At 48.7% G+C, this 19,902-nt stretch overlaps 1 protein-coding gene across 2 annotated transcripts in view; it reads right to left on the reverse strand.

Moving 5' to 3' along the window:
* Positions 1-17,199, reverse strand: part of MYO7A (myosin VIIA) — a 185,600-nt gene extending 168,401 nt beyond the window's left edge. For both annotated transcript variants that reach the window (XM_050930288.1, XM_050930279.1), the window contains exon 1: positions 16,980-17,199. The gene's annotated coding sequence lies outside the window, so the exon portion shown is untranslated. The remainder of the gene's footprint in view (positions 1-16,979) is intronic.
* Between the last annotated feature and the right edge of the window lie 2,703 nt (positions 17,200-19,902).

Below are 19,902 nucleotides of genomic sequence, written 5' to 3' on the forward strand. Positions count from 1 at the left end.
CGAATGTCCATGATACGGATTATTGGCAGACTCTTAACACACCAAGGGGCATTGATTAGCTTAGGGTATTTTTCACTTTAGGGGTTTAAGCCCGAGCCCATAGAAGTAAATGGGAATCTTTACATTGACTTCACTAAAGAGCTGATCAAAAGACCACTGACCAAGGCTGGATTCTTGGCTTTGCCAAGTGAAATATTCGTTATAAATATGGTGAACATCTAGACTACGGTACTCAGGGCACAAGGAGGAATGGCCATTTTTGACAAACACTGGTAAGTGATATGCGGGTATAATCTCATGTTGGTGCATAGTTATTGACCGTTCAGTTATGGCTTCAGCCATACAAATACTTGCAAGAGAAAATATAGATGAGAAAGACCAAGGGGAAGTGGATCACGTTTGTATAGTAAGCTTGTATGGCCCCAAAACAGATGAAATTTAGATTGGGTTGTGCTGCTGGCACACCTGGGATCAGCTCATGCCAAAGCTCCTAGACCACAACTGAACACTAATGAATGCATAGTTGGAACCCAGTCTGGCGCATCTGTGTACTAAAATAGGTATTAGATTTATAAAAATGAGTTTAGTATTTAGACTTTATGAAAGGCCTGTAGGATGCTGCATGTATTAATCCAATTTAGCATTAGTACCCCATGTTATAAGGTTATATTTAGGGCAGGTCTAGATAATAAATGCTGCATCGGCGCAGCTGCACCACTGTAGTGCTTTAATGAAGACACTTGAAGCGGACAGGAGAGGTGGTAGCTGACATAGTGTAGTGTACACAGGGGTTAAGGTCAGTATAATTACATCACTCAGGGTGTGGATTTTTCACATCCCTGAGTGACACAGTTACGGGGCTGTCCCTACCCATATGCAAAGTACGCAGCTGCATGCTGCTCCAGCCCCTGCCCCACCTTTTTCCTATGGCCCCTGTCCCTGCTCCACCCCAGCCCCGCTGCCACTCCTCCCCTGCCCTAAAGCCCCAGCTCTGCTCTGCCCCTGCTCCACCTCTTCCAACCCCTGCTGTGCCCCAGCCTCACCCCCCCACTCCACCCCTTCCCCAAAGCCCCTGCCCTGCTCTGCTTCTGCCACGCCTCTGCTCCACCCCCATTCCCCTGAGGATTGCTGCAGGGCTGGGCCTACACTCACCGGTGGTGGAAAGTGTAGCAATCTAGTCCCTGTTGCGCCACTGATGAGTGTTGGGGGTTCCTTCTACCCCCCAAACCAGTCCCCCCTCCCGTGGAGGCCTGGGGTCCCACACACACCGCCTGCAGGGGGGCTGCGTAGGGCCCCAGAATAGCTAGGGACAGCCTGCACAGTTATACCAAAGTAAGTGTGTAGGGTAGACCTGGCCTAAGTGTTTGCATTGTAAACCTCTGTAACTGCGTAACTCACCAAACAGGAAAGAAGCATTCATTAATGTAAAGGCTGGCTTCCTACAGCAGGTGTTCGGTCCTGAAGACAAGAAGGCCCAGTGAAACCAAATGAGCCATTGTGAAACATCAAAGGACAAAGACTTTGTTGATGGCTCCCACCACACCCATGAAGAGATGTACACAAGGACTCGTCCCATCAGCTGGAACGCTGAGGGAAGGGAATAAAAATCCCTGACAAGAAGAAATAGGATCTTTATGCTTCTTGGATTCAGAGGGGCAAAGATTACTAAGGCCATGTCTGCTCTACGGGTCTTCCAGCGGCACAGTTGTACCCCTGCAGATGTGCCGCTGTAAGGTCTTCTGTATAGCCACTCTGTGTTGGTGGGAGACGCTTGCCTGCTGATGTAGCGCTGTCCACACCGACGCTTTTGTCGGTGAAACTTATGTCAGTCAGGGGGGTGGTTTTTTTCAAGTCCCGGAACCGACAAAAGTGTTGCCGACAAAAACGGTGGTGTTGATATAGCTTAAATCTTGATCTACACCAGTGTTCCCTCTAATGTTTCCCACCCATGTGCAGAATGAATTTTGTGATGTGCACCAATGTGGAGGTGACACATCACCTCCATATTGGTGCACATCACAATATTCATATGGTGGGGGGTAGGGCTGAGGGATTCGGAGTGTGAGTGGGGGTTCAGGGCTGGGGCAGAGGGTTGGGATGCAGTGGATGAGGGCTCCGGGATGGAGCCGGGGATGAGGGGTTCAGGGCTGGGGCAGAGGGTTGGGAGGTGTGTGGGGGTGAAGGCTCCAGCTGGGGGTGCAGGCTCTGGGGTGGGGCCGGGGATGAGGGGTTTAGGGTGCAGGCTGCATCAGGGCTATGGCAGAGAGAGAGGACTCCCCAAGTTCGCTCTCCCCACAGCAGCTCTGGGGCTGGGGCTGCGGGATAGGTGCCTCTCCCACAGCTGTGACAGGTCCATGCCGGGGCCGGATTGGGGCCACGGAAGGGGTGCCTCTCCCCTGGCCATGGCAAGTCAGGGTCAAGCTGGGTTGGGGCTGGGGCAGAAGAATCTCTCCCCACCACAGCCCTGAGCACCTGCATGGCACGTAATAGGCTGCCGTGCACCTGCACAGCTTAGAGGAAACTTAGGTCTACACTACAGAGTTAAGGTATTTTAAGTTGACCTAACTATGAAGGTGAACACACCACAATATTCCTCCTACCCCTTTAACTCACCTGCTAAGCTGACCTAATAAATCCACCTCAGCTAGAGGCGAAACGCCTAGGTCGACATTGCTAGGGAGACAGTGTCAGTGTAGACTCTGCATTGCTTATGTTGACCTAAGTGACCCCTAGGAGGTGTCCCACAATGTCCCACCATAACTGCTCTCATCACTGCTGCCCAGCGGCCAGGTACACAGGGACATGTCCTTCCTTTTTTAAAGCCCCGGGAACTTTTGAAAGGCTCTAGCCTGTGGTGGGTTCCCAAAACACTCACACTTTGAGCACTCAGAGAAGCCAACCCTCATTATATTTTCATGAGTGATGGTTTACTGGACTGGAGACAGTGTCACGATGATGGACGAAGCTCCAGATGTTTGTGAATTTGAGTCTTCTGATTGGTTGTTTGCCTCATTTACTCCCTTCCTGGGACTGAGAAACCAATCAGAGGTGGTGTAGGAAGAGCTCTTCCTCCCTCTCTCTCTTCAGCAACTTGAAGCCATTCTCACAGGAGCAGAAAGCAAAGTTAAAGAGCCCAGCCGCTCAGGGCAGCTCCTCTGTTTTTCCCCTCCACCCCTGCAGCACCCAGGCTGGAAAGGGGCGGCGGGAATGAAGGGCCCAGCCTGGTTACAATATAGACACCACTGTTATCTCACAGGAATTAAATCCAGGTTCTCTAACACAAGAAAACATAGACCTCTGCCATTAGAGAGGAAGGAGACATCCTTTACCAAGGAGAAAGCAACGGGCTGCTAATCAATCAGGCAAACCACTAGAGGGAGACATGATCACAGGCCCCACACCCATGTATTGCAATTAGAGCTGTGCAAACCACTGATTTTCCAGTCCACTGGCAGTTTTGAAACACTGCGGGGTAAAACAAATGATTTTGGTTCAAGATAAAACAGAAATTTTTGACAAATCAAAATGTCAGAAAAAAATAACAGTTTGGGGTCAAACAAAATGTTTTGTTTCATTTTTGGACCTGGTTAGCTGGTTTTAAATAAGAGCAAACAAAATGAAGGGCTAGATTCACAAGGGGACTCAGGCACCATTCACAAAACAAGAATGGGGGTGCCCCCTTTCTACCCAAGTGTTCCTCCTCTCAGCTTACTGCCCCAAGCACTAGACTATAGAGTCATCCTCATTCTCTGGCCCAGTGACTATTTAATTATTTAATACAAAGTTGACCAGCTTCCATGGGAGAGATTGAGAGCACCCCCAGTCTGGACTAACCAACAGCCCTGTGGTTAGGGCAGTCACCTGAGATACAGGATACCTGGGTACAAGTCCCTGGTCCGGTGTGGTTATCAGCACCTGGGTCTTCCACCTCCTAGGTGAGTGTCCAACCACAGGGCTATTGGGCATAAGGGTGGCAACATGGCCACCATGATTTTGTGAATGGTACATAAGTCGCGCTGTGACTCCAACCCCCCAAATCAACCTGCTGCATTACAGAAATGTTTGAAACGAACCTTTTTTTTTTTTACATTTCTCGTGTTTTTCTTCAACCGAAGCAATTCACCAAAATTAACATGAATTCATGAAATGTTTTAGTTGACCTGAATCTGCATTTGTGGGTGGGGGAAGTTTTGGCTGCAATATTTTGCCCTGCTCTAATTACAGTGCAACAGGCAGCGTGGAGTAGCAGCCCTGCCACATTCCAAGTACACATTCAAGCATTAGGCGGATGAGGTTGTACATACACTTTCAAAGAGAGATATTTCCATTCTTATTACACGCACACCACACGCGCACACACACATGATGCACACGCACAGTGCCAGAAGAAAGCTGGAGAAATGGCTGCTAGCCCTTCCCCCACCAGAGTTAATTTAAAACAAAAATTGCGATGTACGTATGACATCTAAATGGATTTTAGTTAAACCAGGACAACTTGTGTGTACAGACAAGGCCATAGATATTGCAAGGGGAAGTGATACTGACAAGACTCACAGTAATGCCAGTGAATAAGGCTACACCCATCATGCAGTTTAGGCAGACGTTCTGGTCTGCGCAAAGTCCCGTGGTGGCAAATAGATATGAACACTGCACATTACCGCTGTGAGTGTGAATGCCACTCATACGTAGAAGGATTATATTGTGGACACCGTCAGGGTTGCTAGGCTCTCCAGAACAAATGCCGCAGGCTACTCACCAACCAACCAAATTATATTTACCTTGAGTTTTAAAATCTAGATTACGTAACATGCTCCTGACCTTATGACCGGTAAGGCTTTGCTACATTTAATTCTTGCAAGCTGCAGTACAGATACTAACACTCTGCATTGCTATACAGCTATGCTTTTCATTGAAATAGCTCAAAGGAAGAGAAAACAGAAGCAGGTGTGCAATGGAGGCTCTGATGTGGTGGTGATTACTGAAACTCAATGGAACAAGTCGCATAACTGGAATGCCAGTACAGAGGGGTGCAGTGTACTGGAGAGATAGGAAGTGATCAAGAGGTGTAGGGGTGATGCCCTTGTAATGCCAACAGACCCTAGTCATCCGGGGTGGTGGGATCAAACCTATGACCTCTGAAGCTTAGTGTATGAGTCTCTACTGCATGAACTAAATGTCACGTGGCACATACCAAGGCTGTAGCAGACTCAGCTATCTCTCAGATGGTCTAGGTGCAATCAGAGGGGGACAGAGCAGCACACCAAGTAGGCCTGGGTTACTCTATAGCTAGGATTTCCAGAAGAGCCCAGCACTCAAAATTGGGGCCAGATTTTCAAAAGAGCTCAGGGTGTTGGGTGCACGGGATGCTGAGATCTTTTGAAAATCTGTCTTTCATTTAGATGCCCAAATGAGAACTGAGCTCATTTGAAAGTCTGGCCCCAAGTTGTGGGTGCTGAGCACTTGAAAGTCTGGCCCTGATCTCTCTTGAAAAGTGGGCCCCACAAGTCAGATATATAGACTCATAGACTTAGAAGCACCAACAGGAGACACTTCAACTAAACCACATGATCATAATGTCCTTAAAGTCATTGGGCCAGATTCTCAGGGATCTGTAACCAGCATAGTTCCAATGGAGCTACACTGATTTACCCCCCTTGAACATCTGGCCCGATGAACCTAGGAAGCTAAGAAGAGTGAGTTGGTGACATTTTTGGAGATAGGATGCAAAGGAATAAAAAACAAAGGAAAAATGTCAGTGAGCATATGGGCTTAAAGTGCACTGGTGCCCCTTTTCTCACACCAGCCCAAGTGGGGTCGGTGAATGGCCCAGCTGCTGACTGGCACTACTTTCTCCTGGCCATCTGAAGCATTCTCTGCCCATTCTCCCCCAGCAATCAGGCAGAGAGGAGTCTCAGCCCACCTGTGTCTTGGCTTCAGCCAGCAGCTGCAGGAAGCATGGCCCATGGTGGACACTTGAAAGGAAATTCTGATGGCTAGACAGAAAGCCAGCAATGCAGGCCTGGAGCTAGAGAAATGCTCTGAAAGCCTCAGTTTCCAGCCAGACACTGCCAGCCAGGCAGGACTGCACCCAGCAGCAGGTGGAGAGCAAGAGAGGCGATGACAGGCCAGGCCCTAGCCCAGCTGAATAGCACGTAGCTTCTGTCAGAGCCAGTCCAGGTGGCCCAGCTCTGGTCTGTGCTCTGAGCGGTGCCATTATTTTTATGATAAATGTGTAGCTTTCTTCTGAGCTAGCTAGTTCTTACGTGGTCTGTTTCACCATTGCACCTGAGCACCTCCACTAGAATAGTTTATTTGTAACTGAGGAAATGCAATGTTCCCCATTGCTCTAGGTCCACATACCTCCATCCACTAGCCGTATTGAGACTTGGGCACAGTTCATGTAAATTACATTGCGGTCCAGGCTTCAGTGAGTGTCACTAGCTATTGCTTATTTTAAAATTATAATAGCGATGATCCTGAAGACTCGATCCTGAGCCCTACAGGATCCTGAGGCCCTACAGGAAAAAAGTAGCAGGATCCTGAGTACAGTATCCTGTACAGGATCCTGAGCCCTACAGGAAAAAAGTAGCAGGTGCTCAGCACCAGGGCCGGCTCTAGCCATTTCGTCGCCCCAAGCATGGCGGCACGCCGTGGGGGGTGCTCTGCTGCTTGCCAGTCCCGCAGCTCCAGTGGACCTCCTGCAGGCGTGCCTGCGGATGCTCCACCAGAGCCGCTGGACCAGCGGACCCTCACCAGGCCTGCCTGCAGGAGGTCCACCAGAGTTGCCTGCTGCCCTCCCAGCAACCGGCAGAACGCCCCCCATGGCAGGCTGCCCCAAGCATGCGCTTGGCGCACTGGGGCCTGGAGCTGGCCCTGCTCAGCACCCACTGGCAGCCCCGCTGATCAGCTCCTCCCCCTCACCCCCAGGGCCTCCTACCTGCCACCGGGCCCTGCCAATCAGCTCCTCCCCCTCCCTCCCAGCACCTCTCACCCACCATGATCAGCTGTTCAGCAGCGGGCAGGAGGCGCTGGGGGGGGAGGCATGGAGCAAGGGTGGGGTGCGCTCGGGGGAGGGGGCAGAATGGGAAGGGAAGAGATGGGGCAGGGTGGAGTGGGGGCGTGAAGAGGCAGGGCAAACGGGGGGTCTTGAGGGAAGGGGTGGAGTGGCTAGCAGGGCCTGGTGCAGAGCAGGGGTCGAGCACCCCCAGGGAAATGAGGAAGCCGACGCCTGTGCAGAGCCATGTTAAATGGTCAACCGGGGAATCCCCAAGAAACTAAAACTATTAGAGGCATTGCCAGAGTTCACTGTGCTCCAGCAATCACTGGCTGCTGGTTGGACCCTTGTGGGCCATTGCAGCCAGCCCATGGTTTAGAGCAGGGATTGGCAACCTTTGGCATGCGGCCCACCAGGGTAAGCATCCTAGCAGGCCGGGCCGGTTTGTTTATCTGCCATGTCAGCATGTTCAGCCGATCGTGGCTCCTACTGGCCACAGTTCATTGCTCCAGGCCAATGGGGGCTGTGGGAAGCGGCGGCCAGCACATCCCTCGCCCACGCCGCTTCCTGCTTCATTCCAGATCTCAGACCCTAGCCAAAAGGGGCCTGATTTTCAGTAGTGCTGAGCTAATGAAAGACAGACCCTATCAGAGTCAATGGAGCTGCAACCTCTTACACCTGCACTATGTTTGTCCCAAAGAGGCAAATCAGGATTGTAGCAGAAGTGTGACATTAACAACAAGCACAGATCCAGAATACCTAACCCCAAAAGAGCTTTCTGTAGTCCACAAAAGGAGCAGAAACTCCATTACTTATGTACTTATATGGCCCTTATCACTGTAATTTCTGGGCATCTCACAATCATTAATGGATTTACTATTATCCCCATTTTGCAGCTAAGGAAACTGAGGAACAGATTAATATAAGTGTCATTCCCAAGTTGAGACCCAGAAGTCTGTAGCTGAGGGGGGTGTTGAATCCAGGTCCCCTAAAAGGCAGTCTAGTGTGCTCTCTAGTAGGCAATTACCTTTACCAAGCTATACAACGGAAGGGGCTCAGATACCACAGTGATGAGCAGCAGTGCAAAGCACAACGCAGACAGATGGATGAATCCCCCAGGTCTGCTACAGTATGTCCAGCAGCAAATAAGACAGGACAAAGCCCCCTTTGGAAATGCACACAAAAATCAATGCTTAACAGGCATATATTCATCTGAGACTCATCAGGAATCCAGCATCAATATTTAAACTGCCTCCAGTAAGGTCAGTTGACTTGCCCTGCATTCAATCTATTTGACATGCCACAGCAGACAGAGGGCCGGAACAAAAGACCCAACCTTTCCTCCCTTCCCGTGCTTCTGCATAGCCAGAGCATAACAATGCACTGCTGGGCCATCCGATACATGCTTGTTGCCCTGAAACAGGCAGAGCCTCAAAAGGAGGGTAATTGCCTTTTGTACTCAGACCTCTGACAGCGACCATGTCTTTGCAACAGCAACAAAATTAATCGAATGACGTCTCATTTCACAATGCAGTCAGGCCTCCTTTCAGCAGAAAGCAGTCTGGCAGGCTGAACCGATCTGGGCAATATGCTTCCCTTGCTGTTGGAGCCAGCTGGTATTTCTGATCTGTTTCACCTGTTATTTATGGCAGAATGTAAAGATCCCAACTCAGATCAAGGCCCCATTGTGCTAGGCGCTATGTAGGCAAAAGGTTAGTAAAGGGCTCTGTAGGCAAGTGGAGAAAGGGAAAACAAGAACCAATGGATGGAGGTAAAAGCCAGACAAATACAAATTAGAACTAAGACATTTTTAACAATGAGGATGATTATCCATAAGAACAAACCACCCAGGGAACTGATGGATTCTCCATCCCTTGATGTCTTCAGAGCTGGATGCCTTTCTGGACTAGGTGCATCAGTCAAACACAACTCTTTGGCCTCAGTCCAGGAGTGAGAAGGTTAAGTCTAGTGGCCTGTAACATACAGGAGATCAGACTAACTGATCTAGTGGTTCCATACAGCCTTACAAAATCTATGAGACATAGCAAGAGACAGATCTTGCTACAGAGAGCTTACATCTAAATAGACGAGGAGTGGGAGAGCTAAAGGAGTATGGTCCTCATTGCAGAGAGAGAGAATTGAGGCACAGAGAGATCAGCTGACTTGCCCAAAGTTACCCAGAGAGTGTACGCCAGAACTAGGAACTGAACCCAGATCTTAGCCCCATGTCAGTGTCTTAACCACAAGCAGGGCTGGCGCCAGGCACCAGCGAAGGAAGCAGGTGCCTGGGGTGGCCAATAGAAAGGGGCGGCATTCCGTCCATTATTGGGGCGGCAGGTCCAGGTCTGCAGTGGCAATTCGGCGGTGGGTCCTTCAGTTGCTCTCTTCCACTTCGGCGGCAGCTCAATCGCTCCACCTCTAGTCCTTGGCAGCACTTTGGTGGCAGCTAAATCGGGTTTTTCTTTTTTCTCTCTCTCTCTCTTTTTTTTTTTCCACTTGGGGTGGCAAAAAAGCTGGAGCCGGCCCTGACCACAAGATCATAATTCCTCTTTCTGCTGCAATTTAGTTTGTCATTTGTTACGGAGAGGGTCTTGCATGCACCCTAGTTGTGTTTTAACAGTAACACCACCTTGCTTGTAGGCTGTGCTTTTCATCTGTAAATCTCAAAACACTTCACACAGGAGGTAAATAGTATTATCTCCATTTCTTAGATTGGATCACCACTGGGATAAGTGACATAGCTATGGTCACACAGGATAGCAGTGGCAGAGCAAGGAATAGCATAATTAAAATGTAGGCTGGAAAGGGAAATCAAGAAGTTGTCTAGTCCAGCCCCCTATGCTGAGGCAGGTCTATGTATACGTAGATCATCTCTGACAGGTATTAGTCCAACTGTTAAAAACCTCCAGTGATGGGGATTCCACAACCTCCCTTCGAAGCCTATTCCAGATCTTAACTACCTTTATGGTTAGACAGTTTTTCCTAGTATCTAACCTAAACCCCTCTTGCTGCAGATTAAGTCCCTTATGTCTTGTCCTACCGTCAGTGGACATGGAGAACAATTGATCTCTACAACCATCCTCTTTATACCAGCCCTTAATGTTTGAAGACTGTTATTATGTCCCCACTTCAGCTTCTTTCCTCAGCATGTCCAGTTTTTTAACCTTTCCTTATTGGTGAGATTTTCCAAACCTTTTATCATTTTTATTACTCTTCCCTGGACTCACTCCAATTTGTCCACATCTTTCCTGAAGTGTAGCACCCAAAACTGGACCCAGTGCTCCAGCTGAGGCTTCCCTCATGCTGAGCAGAGCGGGACAATTACCACCCGTTGCTTACCTATGACACTCCTGTGAATACACCCCAGAATGATATTGGTCTGTTCCACAACTGCATCAGAGAACCCATGTCTCTTGTTGACCCCCCAGCCTGAGCCCTGGACCACAACGCCTTCAGTAAGGAGTCCACTGCAGCTTAGTTTCTCCTTCTCCTTCATCCAGCAGCAGACTATTAGATAGATCGCTAACTCCATCACTGACATTGCCATCTTTACACTGAATAGCACCAGACTCCGTGTAGCCCCCCTGATTTCAGCCTGGGTACCAGTATCAGAATCAAGCCCTTAGCAGACAATGTTTCATCTTGAACGGTTTTCCTCAGCATGAAAATCTTTGCTTAACTCATCAGTACAATCCAGTCCACCTCCCTGACTTTTCTCGCCTTCAAGGGCCTGATCCAAAGCCAGGGATGCCACCTCTGTGGGACAAAAACCCAGGACATCCTGAGCCCACAAATCTGGGCAGCTGGCAGTGTGAACTGAACACCCGCACAGTCTTCCCTGACAGCCACCCCCAATAAAGAAGGATCCTGGGAAAAGCTGGACAGCTGGCAACTCTATCCAAAGCCCACTGAAGTTAACGGGAGTCTCGCCCCTGCTTTCAATGGGCTTTGGATCTGCTCCCAGGTGAAAAGAACAGATCAGGATTAATAATGGGTCACAACTTGAAGACCTATTCAGTGTTTCCTCAGTCAAGACTATAGTGACTTCAGTAGGATTTTGGCCTGAGCGAGGACTCTGTAAAAAACAAGGATCTCAGATTTAGCCCAACAGTAATAACTAAGACTTTGCTTTTCTACATACCCTTCATCTCAAGCCCTTTGCTAACATGAATGAACTGATCCTCACATGACTCTTGGCAGATATTATTATTATTTATGATCTGCACTGTGCTATGAAGTAGGAGCCCCAGTCATTGCCTGGTATCCCATTGTGCTAGACACTGTACAAGTTGAGACACTGAGATACTACAGCCAAAAATTTCAAACTTAGGTGCTTAAGAACTCAAACCCTTATTTAAGAGCCTATGTAACTGTCTGATTTTTCCTCTGACTTTAACAGGAGCTGCAGGGGCTCCGAAGCCTTACAAAGTTCTTATTCAGTTTATTATTTGTATTGTGATAGCACCCAAGGGCCTCAATGTGCTAGGTGCTGAATGGACACACAGGAAGAGCCAGTCCATGCCCTGATGAGCATATTGTCTAATGACAAGGGTGGGAGGGGAATCGGACACATAGTGATTTGTCACAAGTCAGTGGAAGAGACAGAAAGTAATAAATAAATAAATAAAAACCAAGCCAAGTTTAAATTAGGCCTGATCTACACTAAGGGGCAGATCGTTCTAAGTTACGCAACTTCAGCTACGTGAATAACATAGCTGAAGTCGACATACTTAGAACTACTCATCATGGTGTCTTCACTGCAGTGAGTCTACTGCTGCCGCTCCCCCATCGACTCTGCTTGCCCCTCTTGCAGCGGTGGAGTATAGGTGTCGATGAGAGAGCACTCCAGGGTCGATTTATCACGTCTAGACTAACTGAGATAAATCTACCCCCGCTGGATCGATAGCTGCCTTAGGTGCTTAAATCAGACCCGTTTTACGTAGCTGCTCTGTTCCTAGTCCTGTTCTTTCCAACATTCAAAGATTCCCCCTAAAAGGTAGATTTTATTAGCATCCTTAATAATGATTGGTACTGTGGTGTAGTGACATAGTCCGAGACAGTCGCTGCCCTGCAGACCTTACAATCGAATTTCTAAATCGGACTTGAACTATCACATTTGTGCCTGCGACACCCAAGTTTGCTCCTCCCACTTATCCACTGCCCTGTTACTAACCTGAGCGGTGAGGTCATCCTTTTCTTATTCATGAACTTAGTACTGGTGGGAGGGGCTCAGTTTGCTGCTCTGGAAACCGACATCCTCTCCCCACACAGAACAGACACAACAAGGGTGGTGGCCGAACAGCTTTCCCCTCAATCTCGAACTGGAGGGATTATCTCCAAGGGTGAGAGAGTAATTCAGTTCCCATGGCCCAATCAGCCCTTGACTGCTCTCCTGAGGACTCATCTACACTGGAAATGTTCACTGGGATAGCTACATCTCTCAGGGGTGTACATCCACCTCCGCCCCCAAGAGACGTAGCTAAGCCAACCTAACCCCCAGTGTAGACGGCGCGAGGTTGACAGAAGAATTCTCCTGTTACCCTAGCTGCCCCCTCCCGGGGAGGTGGATTAGCTGCAGTGGTTCTCCATCTATTTACCGTGTGGGCCACATAGGCAGCTCTCTGTGTGATGTGGGCCGCATCCACACAATACAGATACTACTTGGATGGTCCTCGGGATGTCACAGGGGCCACAGCTGTGTGCTGATTGGGCTGCAAGTGGCCCGCGGGAACCACTGAACAATGGGGGAACCCCTCCTGTCGCTTCAGGGAGTGTCTGCGTTGCAGCTGTGATGCTGTTACATTTTTAGGCCTGGTCTACACTGGTGGGGGAAAATCAATCTAAGATACGCAACTTCAGCTATGAGACTAGCATAGCTGAAGTCGACGTATCTTAGATCAAATTAAAATTACTTACTTTGCGTCCTCGTGGTGCAGGATCGACAGCCGCGGCTCCCCTGTTGACTTTGCTTCTGCCTCTCGCCAAGCTGGAGTTCAGCAGTCGACGGGAGAGCAATCAGGGATTGATTTATCGCATCTACACTACACAGGATAAATCAATCCCCGATAGATCTATTGCTATCGGGCGGGTAGTGTAGACGTACCCTTAGTGTAGCCAGAGCCTAAGAGCCACAACCAAAATGCCCACCAGTCAATTCATCTGAATCAGCTGATCTCCCTGATCATGGCTCAACTCCTCCCTTAATGGAGATCTGACTCTTCAACCTTATTCAAGCTAAACCCAACCACTTGGGCCCATATCACCAGTTGCTCTCAACCGTGTGACATGTCCCCCGAACACTTGCAATTGTCAGTGTCTGGCTTGAGAAACAAACAAACAGATTCATATTGCTGTATCCCAAACACCTCTTCTCCTCCTAGGCTCAGCTTCAGCTGTGACAAAGGCTCACTCAGCAGCCCGGGCTACGTAGCCTGCAGGCTGGATTACTGCACCTCCTTAAATGTCCTCTTTGGCAGGACTTGGCAATCAACCGTGTGTCAAGGAGGAAATTACGTCCTCGCATTACACCTGCCTTGACAGAGCATCCATCAGCTGCTCCCGACATGACGGCAGATGGGGTTTACATTGTATTCTTTGTTTATAGACTTCTGCAGGCGCCTTTACCAAATTACATGAATGATCTGTCAGCCCCTACCACAAAGGCCAGCCTCGGGCCCGTCTGGACACACAGCCACAGAGGGAGCTTCTGGGACAGACTATGTCTCTCGCTCCGGCCCCTGGAGTAGTTATGAAGACTGTAAAGGAACCACAGCGGGCTGGAAGACAATCCCCATTACAGGCACAGCGTAGGGCCGTTGGAAGCTGCAGAAGGGACCCCCTCACAAGGCTGGCAGAGGGCACCATGGGGACCAAAGAGATGGGCATCACAGCCTATATGTAGCTCGGGGTGAACTGTTGTAAATCGGAGCTGCTAGATAGTTGCTCTAACTTATTCCAGGGACCATTTGGGCCCCCCAGAGCAGCCCAGAATCAACACAGACACAGCACAGAGACAGGCCCACTAACATCTTGCTCTGGGCTTTGGTGATCTGGGGTACATGTTCCTTGCTTGTGCTGCTGGTTAGTTAGGAGTTAAGACCTGCTGCTGAATCCTTGCCTGCCTTTAAGAGCAACTAAGGTCCTGTCTCCTTCCTTACGGGGCGCCTCTGATTGCCCTGTTCTCTCTCCCATACCTGGAAAGCATGGAGCACAGCCTGGCTCGCCCACAAACAGATCATTGCATATGGCTGTCTCCTACTGCAGTTAAAGGGAGCCAGTCCTATTAATGCACAGCAATTACAATCTGACAATGCTACGTCAAGTAAGACAAATCAGCTGTGCTTCCACCTAAGACAGCCAGTAGTAGTTTCTCCTTATCTCCCCCCCCCCCCCCAACACCATCTGCAGGGTTCTGAAGCCATTCTTGGCAGCTCCAGGAAAGGCTTTGCTAACCTGTGAGCTGGCAATACCTTCATTAATCACAGAATAATCCTTTCCATGGTAACCCAAGGTTTGTGAAGTCACAAGATAGCAAGCATGAGACAGAGACGCTGGACACAAACAGCTGGTCCAGGGAAAACAAAAAGTGATCGATATATCTTGCCCAGAGCCACAAGGGGCAAATTAATTAGAAATAATACGGGGGGGGAGGGGCAGGGAGAGGGTGTTGTACGTATGGAGTAGATTCTGATCTCAGCTCCGCTGGTGTAAATCTGGAATAACTGAAGATAGAGGTTCCGCCAAACTTACCCCTGTGGAACTGAGATGAGAAATCTCAACCTACGTATTGAACTCATTCTGCATTCTCTGAATTGCTCCTGGCACAGCACAATTGTTCTAACAGTGAAATGAAAAGCTTTAAATGAAAAAGTCAATAACCTCCACTGAAAAGCCCAGATCGCCAGCAGTCTATCATTGTGGACTCACAATGACTAATAAACACAATTCAGATAAAGCTATTTGAAAATCAGTGGAATTCAGAGTTTGCCATGCAACAGGTGATAACATTCCAATCCTGACCGCCCAGCTACCTAGGTCCTGAAGTGGCCCTTGTTACTATAGTGCCCAAGCACCTCTTAATCATTAAAGGGTTTTTTCCTTACCCGGTAGGGAAATATTATCCCCATTTTGCAAATGGGGAACTGAGGCACAACATAGACATACTAAGTGACTTGCCCAAGGTCCCACAGAGAGTCAGTGGCACAGGCAGGAGCAGACCCCAGCTCTCTTAAGGCCCTGTCCAATGCCTTAACCACAAGACCATGCTGCCTCTTCATAGCTGTGATGTGACCAAGAGCACTCCAGCTGTTCCAGGGAAGCTGTGGGTCCCTCACTGCAGAAACAGGGCTGGAATTGAAACCCAATACGTCCAGGTTTGATAGAATGAAGCCACGTTTTCATGGAACAGCTTCACTAAACAGCCAAAGCCTGAATGATCAGTAGGGCTTTTTCATGGGGCGAGCTCGGAATCCTCCTCACTGGGCCACGGAGCCACTCCCTCATGAGCATGGCACCTTGGAGGCTGCAGGAGTGGCCTGGGCCTCTGCCAGCTCCCTCTGTGGAGGGTTTTGGCCAGGGGGCACCAGGAGGGCACAGATCCACTGGCCCATCCCAACTCTAAAGTCTCTGTCCACATGGCTTTGGAGGGAGCATTGCTCAGTGACTGACAGGGGGATACAGAGCTCTCCTATGCTGTATCTCCACAGCCTACCCACCATGCATTACAGCCACACTACTTCCATGGCACGCAGGGCCTGAAATGGCCACAGGGCCAAGAAGACAAAGGATTTTACCCCCAAGGGACTCAGTGTAACCAGAATTGCCTTGCCATTTGGGCCTTTTACTGAAGCCAACCGCTAAATGCCTGGGGTTACGAAGAAGTTTCGGTGAATGGTAGATTATTCTATAATTGCCCATGTGAAACACTAGAACTGGCTGTGATCAGAGACAGGATACAGAGATGGATCCACCAGTCTGATCCACTCTGCCAATTCCTACGTTCTACAGAAGCTTTGATGTTGGCAAGTCTGTTCATGATTTGGGATCTGAGGCCATTTTCTCGGTCATGTCATTATTTGCAAAATCTTTGGTCATCCTTTGGCCAGAGGCTGGTGCTAGCGCTCCCCCTTCTCACACACAGCAGGTGGGGAGCCCGGCCCGAAAAGCAACGTTCTTCTCCGCTAATGAATTCAGCCTCCTTGTTGTGATGAAGTGACCCAAGCTAAATTAAGTAGATGCGTGGAAACGACAGAGCTCTTTAATCCTTGCTACGGAGGCAAAGCAGGACAATGAGTCCTGGACAAATATGGCTCTGAACATTTCTGAGAAGTTTTTACTTTGAGGCAGAGTTGATTTAGACTCAGGCACTGGAACCGACTCACTTATCAGTGAATGTTTAATAACTCGTTAGGTGCGTGGCGTCCCGCAGCCCAACCCTACCACAAATACTCCATCTGAAGCTTTCCTTTGCCTCACATGGTGGGGACCGCTAAGGAGAGTGTGGACACTGATATGTCTAAAAGAAGAACAGAGGATTCATGAACATGATCCTGGTGTAATCGAAATCAGCAAACGCTCTGATATTAACAGCTACGATGAGAGAGCCTGAATGCGCTATATGACAGGCTTGGCTAGTGACCTGACAGCTTTCTTGTTAATAACCTACGAGAACCTACATTTTAAACAAAGTGTCTTAGTGGGGCTGCATTGCTTTGAAAAAGCTCTGCCCCTGATTCAAAGCCCATAATGATGCCAGCAAAGCCAGGCAGAAAACTCCACCAGGCAAACAACTATTAAACAGTAGCCACCGCCGACTCAGACAGAGCTGGGAAACAAAAAAGCAAGCAAGCCACCCAGGAAAGTGTTAATGTATTTACTGCCTGTAGAACCAGCAGCTCTAAGAGGCTTTCCAGCAAATCCTTAAGAATCAAACAATCCAGACATCCTGTGCCGTACAGCCCCAGACCGGCACTGGTTACTGACTTACCTTAGCAGTACATGGAACCACAGTCGCCTTGGGTGCTCAGTGAATAGTCCAGGTTCCAGGGAAGCCCAGGCTGTCTGGAGAAGAGATTAACGTCCCAGGTAAATGAACAGCCCCCGTCTGAGTTAAAGCATGGACCCTTCTCCTCGCCTGCCTGCCTGCCTCACTCTCTCTCTTCGTGCCTGTTTTGCTTACAGTGCCTGGTACAGTGGAATTGCCTCCCCATTCATACTCACTGATCCTTCTTATTGAGGGGAGGAGCTGAGAAGCGATTACAGAAGCGATGCTTGGGATTGCACTGACACAGGGTGCAGCCGGAGGCCTGGATTTTAAAGGGCAAGGTGACAGCTTCGTACCTGTCAGAACCTCTCCAGCCCGAGGGCCCAGTCCTGCTTTCCTGAACTCACCGGGCGGTTTGGATGGCGGTTTGTTTGTTTTACAGTAGCACCACAGAATCCAGTCAAGGTCAGGGATCCATTTTTAGTAGGGACCTAATACAATTACAGGCCACACGAGCCTTAAAAGGAGACACTGATACAAGGAATTTGCGAAGAATGCAGGATTGAGCCCCTGCTCTAGATACTGGTGCAGGATTGTACCTGCTCAGCTGTCCCAAGCCGGTGAAGCTCACAGTCTAAAAAGCAGGCACCAATCCAAGCAGATGCACTGCCAGACCCCCTGGGAGTGGCACAGTAGCTTAGCCCATTTATCTGTGTGCTAAGAAGCTACAACCTGCTAAAGAATTTGAAGACAATCTACTTTGTTATGACCAAGTTGCTGAAAGGCCACTATTTCCAAACCAGAGTGCCTAAGTTGGGCTTCCTAACTCAAACTGAGCCACGTAAAAGGAATTGGTTTCATTTACAAAGGAGAGTCGAGCGTCCAGAAATCACTGGGAGCACTAGGTGCTCAGCATTGTACCGATCAAGCCATGTATATTTAAATGCCTCAGTAGCAGGGTTTAGGGGCTTAACCTCAGGCATCCAGGTTTGAACATTTTGGCCTCAGCTTATAAATGCATATGAATGAATTCAATACCTAGAAACTAGGGCTGTCAAGAGATTAAAAAAATTAATTGCGTGATTAAAAAAAAAGATGCTATTAAACAATAACAGAATACCATTTATTTCAATATTTTGGATGTTTTCTACATTTTCACATATATTGATTTCAGTTACAACAGAATACAAAGTGTACAGTGCTCACTTTATATTTATTTTTTATTACAAATATTTGCACTGTAATAAACAAAAGAAATAGTATTTTTCAATTCACCTCATACAAGTACAGGTGCAATCTCTTTATCATGAAAGTTGAATTTACAAATGTAGAATTATGTACAAAAAATAATCTCTAGTATTGTAGTGCAATCTCTATTGTGAAAGTGCAATTTACCAATGTAGATTTTTTTGTTACATAACTGCACTCAAAAATAAAACAAAGTAAAACTTTAGAGTTACAAGTCCACTCAGTCCTTCTTCTCATTCAGCCAATCACTCAGATAAACAAGTTTGTTTACATTTGCAGGAGATAATGCTGTCTGCTTCTTATTTACAATGTCACCTGAAAGTGAGAACTGGCATTTGCATAGCACTGTTGTAGCCGGAGTCGCAAGATATTTAAGTATCAGAGGGGTAGCCGTGTTAGTCTGGATCTGTAAAAGCAGCAAAGAATCCTGTGGCACCTTATAGACTAACAGACGTTTTGGAGCATGAGCTTTCATGGGTGAATACCCACTTCGTCAGATGCATGTAGTGGAAAGTTCTAGGGGCAAGTATATATATATGCAGGCAAGCTAGAGATAATGAGGCAATTCAATCAGGGAGGATGAGGCCCTGTTCTAGCAGTTGAGGTGTGAAAACCAAGGGAGGAGAAACTGGTTTTGTAATTGGCAAGCCATTCAAGTGTCAGATGACGTTTTCTGACCTGTGTCACACAAGATGATCTAATGGGCCACAGAACTCTATGAGTTAGTGGCAACACTTCAAGAATGAAGCCAAGTCACAAATGATTTTGGTTCCTCGGTCTGAGATTCTGCCAAAGAACCTGCTTGTCAGAAAGTGCTGAGGCCCCACCCACTGTAAATCAGCCCCCTTTATGGTGTCTCTCTGGGCACCTGAGAACCCAGGTTCCCCTAAATCACTAGGGGCTTTTTGTGAACCTTGGCCTGAATATGTAACACCTGCAGGGAGGGAAATGGGGGAGGTGATGGATTTGGAAAGAGGGCTTGGGGATAGCAAACATGATGGCTGAGTGTACCCAGACCCTCTCAGGCTCAGGCTGAGGAAGGCAGCCCGGGCCACACAGCGTTAATATATAGGGTCCTGTCTATGCTCTGGTCTGAAGTGAGCCATTCTGGAATGGATTGCTGACTGCGATGCACAGCGGGGGGAGGAGTGCATGGACTCTGGCATAGAAAGGGTTACACACGCTAGGAAATGTGGGGGCATGAGCCAGGTCCTCTTCATGCTTCACTGAGCAGATTCCCCTTCCCTGCAAACCTTCCAGTCTGTTCACCTGCCTAGCTTCCACCTCCTGTCTCCAGTGACCACAGTGACCTCTAGTGATGACAGCTGGAGCCCTGCTGCCTGTGCTGGGCTTTCACCATGTCTGATGTGCCAGACACCCCGACTCAGCTGTATGTGCAGCAGCATGGCCAGAGCCCTCAGGCACTCCCCCCGCCAGCCCTGCATGCCTGTGAAATACTCAGTGTGTGTGTGTTATAACCTAGTCCCAGATTTGGACCTTAGCGTCCAAAATATGGGGGTTAGCATGAAAACCTCCAAGCTTAGTTACCAGCTTGGACCTGGTAAAGCTGCCACCACCCAAAAAATTAGAGTGTTTTGGGGCACTCTGGTCCCCCCAAACCTTCCTGGGGACCCCAAGACCCAAATCCCTTGAGTCTCACAACAAAGGGAAATAAACC

The sequence above is a fragment of the Gopherus flavomarginatus genome, chromosome 1, assembly GCF_025201925.1.
Source record: "Gopherus flavomarginatus isolate rGopFla2 chromosome 1, rGopFla2.mat.asm, whole genome shotgun sequence".
Taxonomy (NCBI): domain Eukaryota; kingdom Metazoa; phylum Chordata; order Testudines; family Testudinidae; genus Gopherus; species Gopherus flavomarginatus.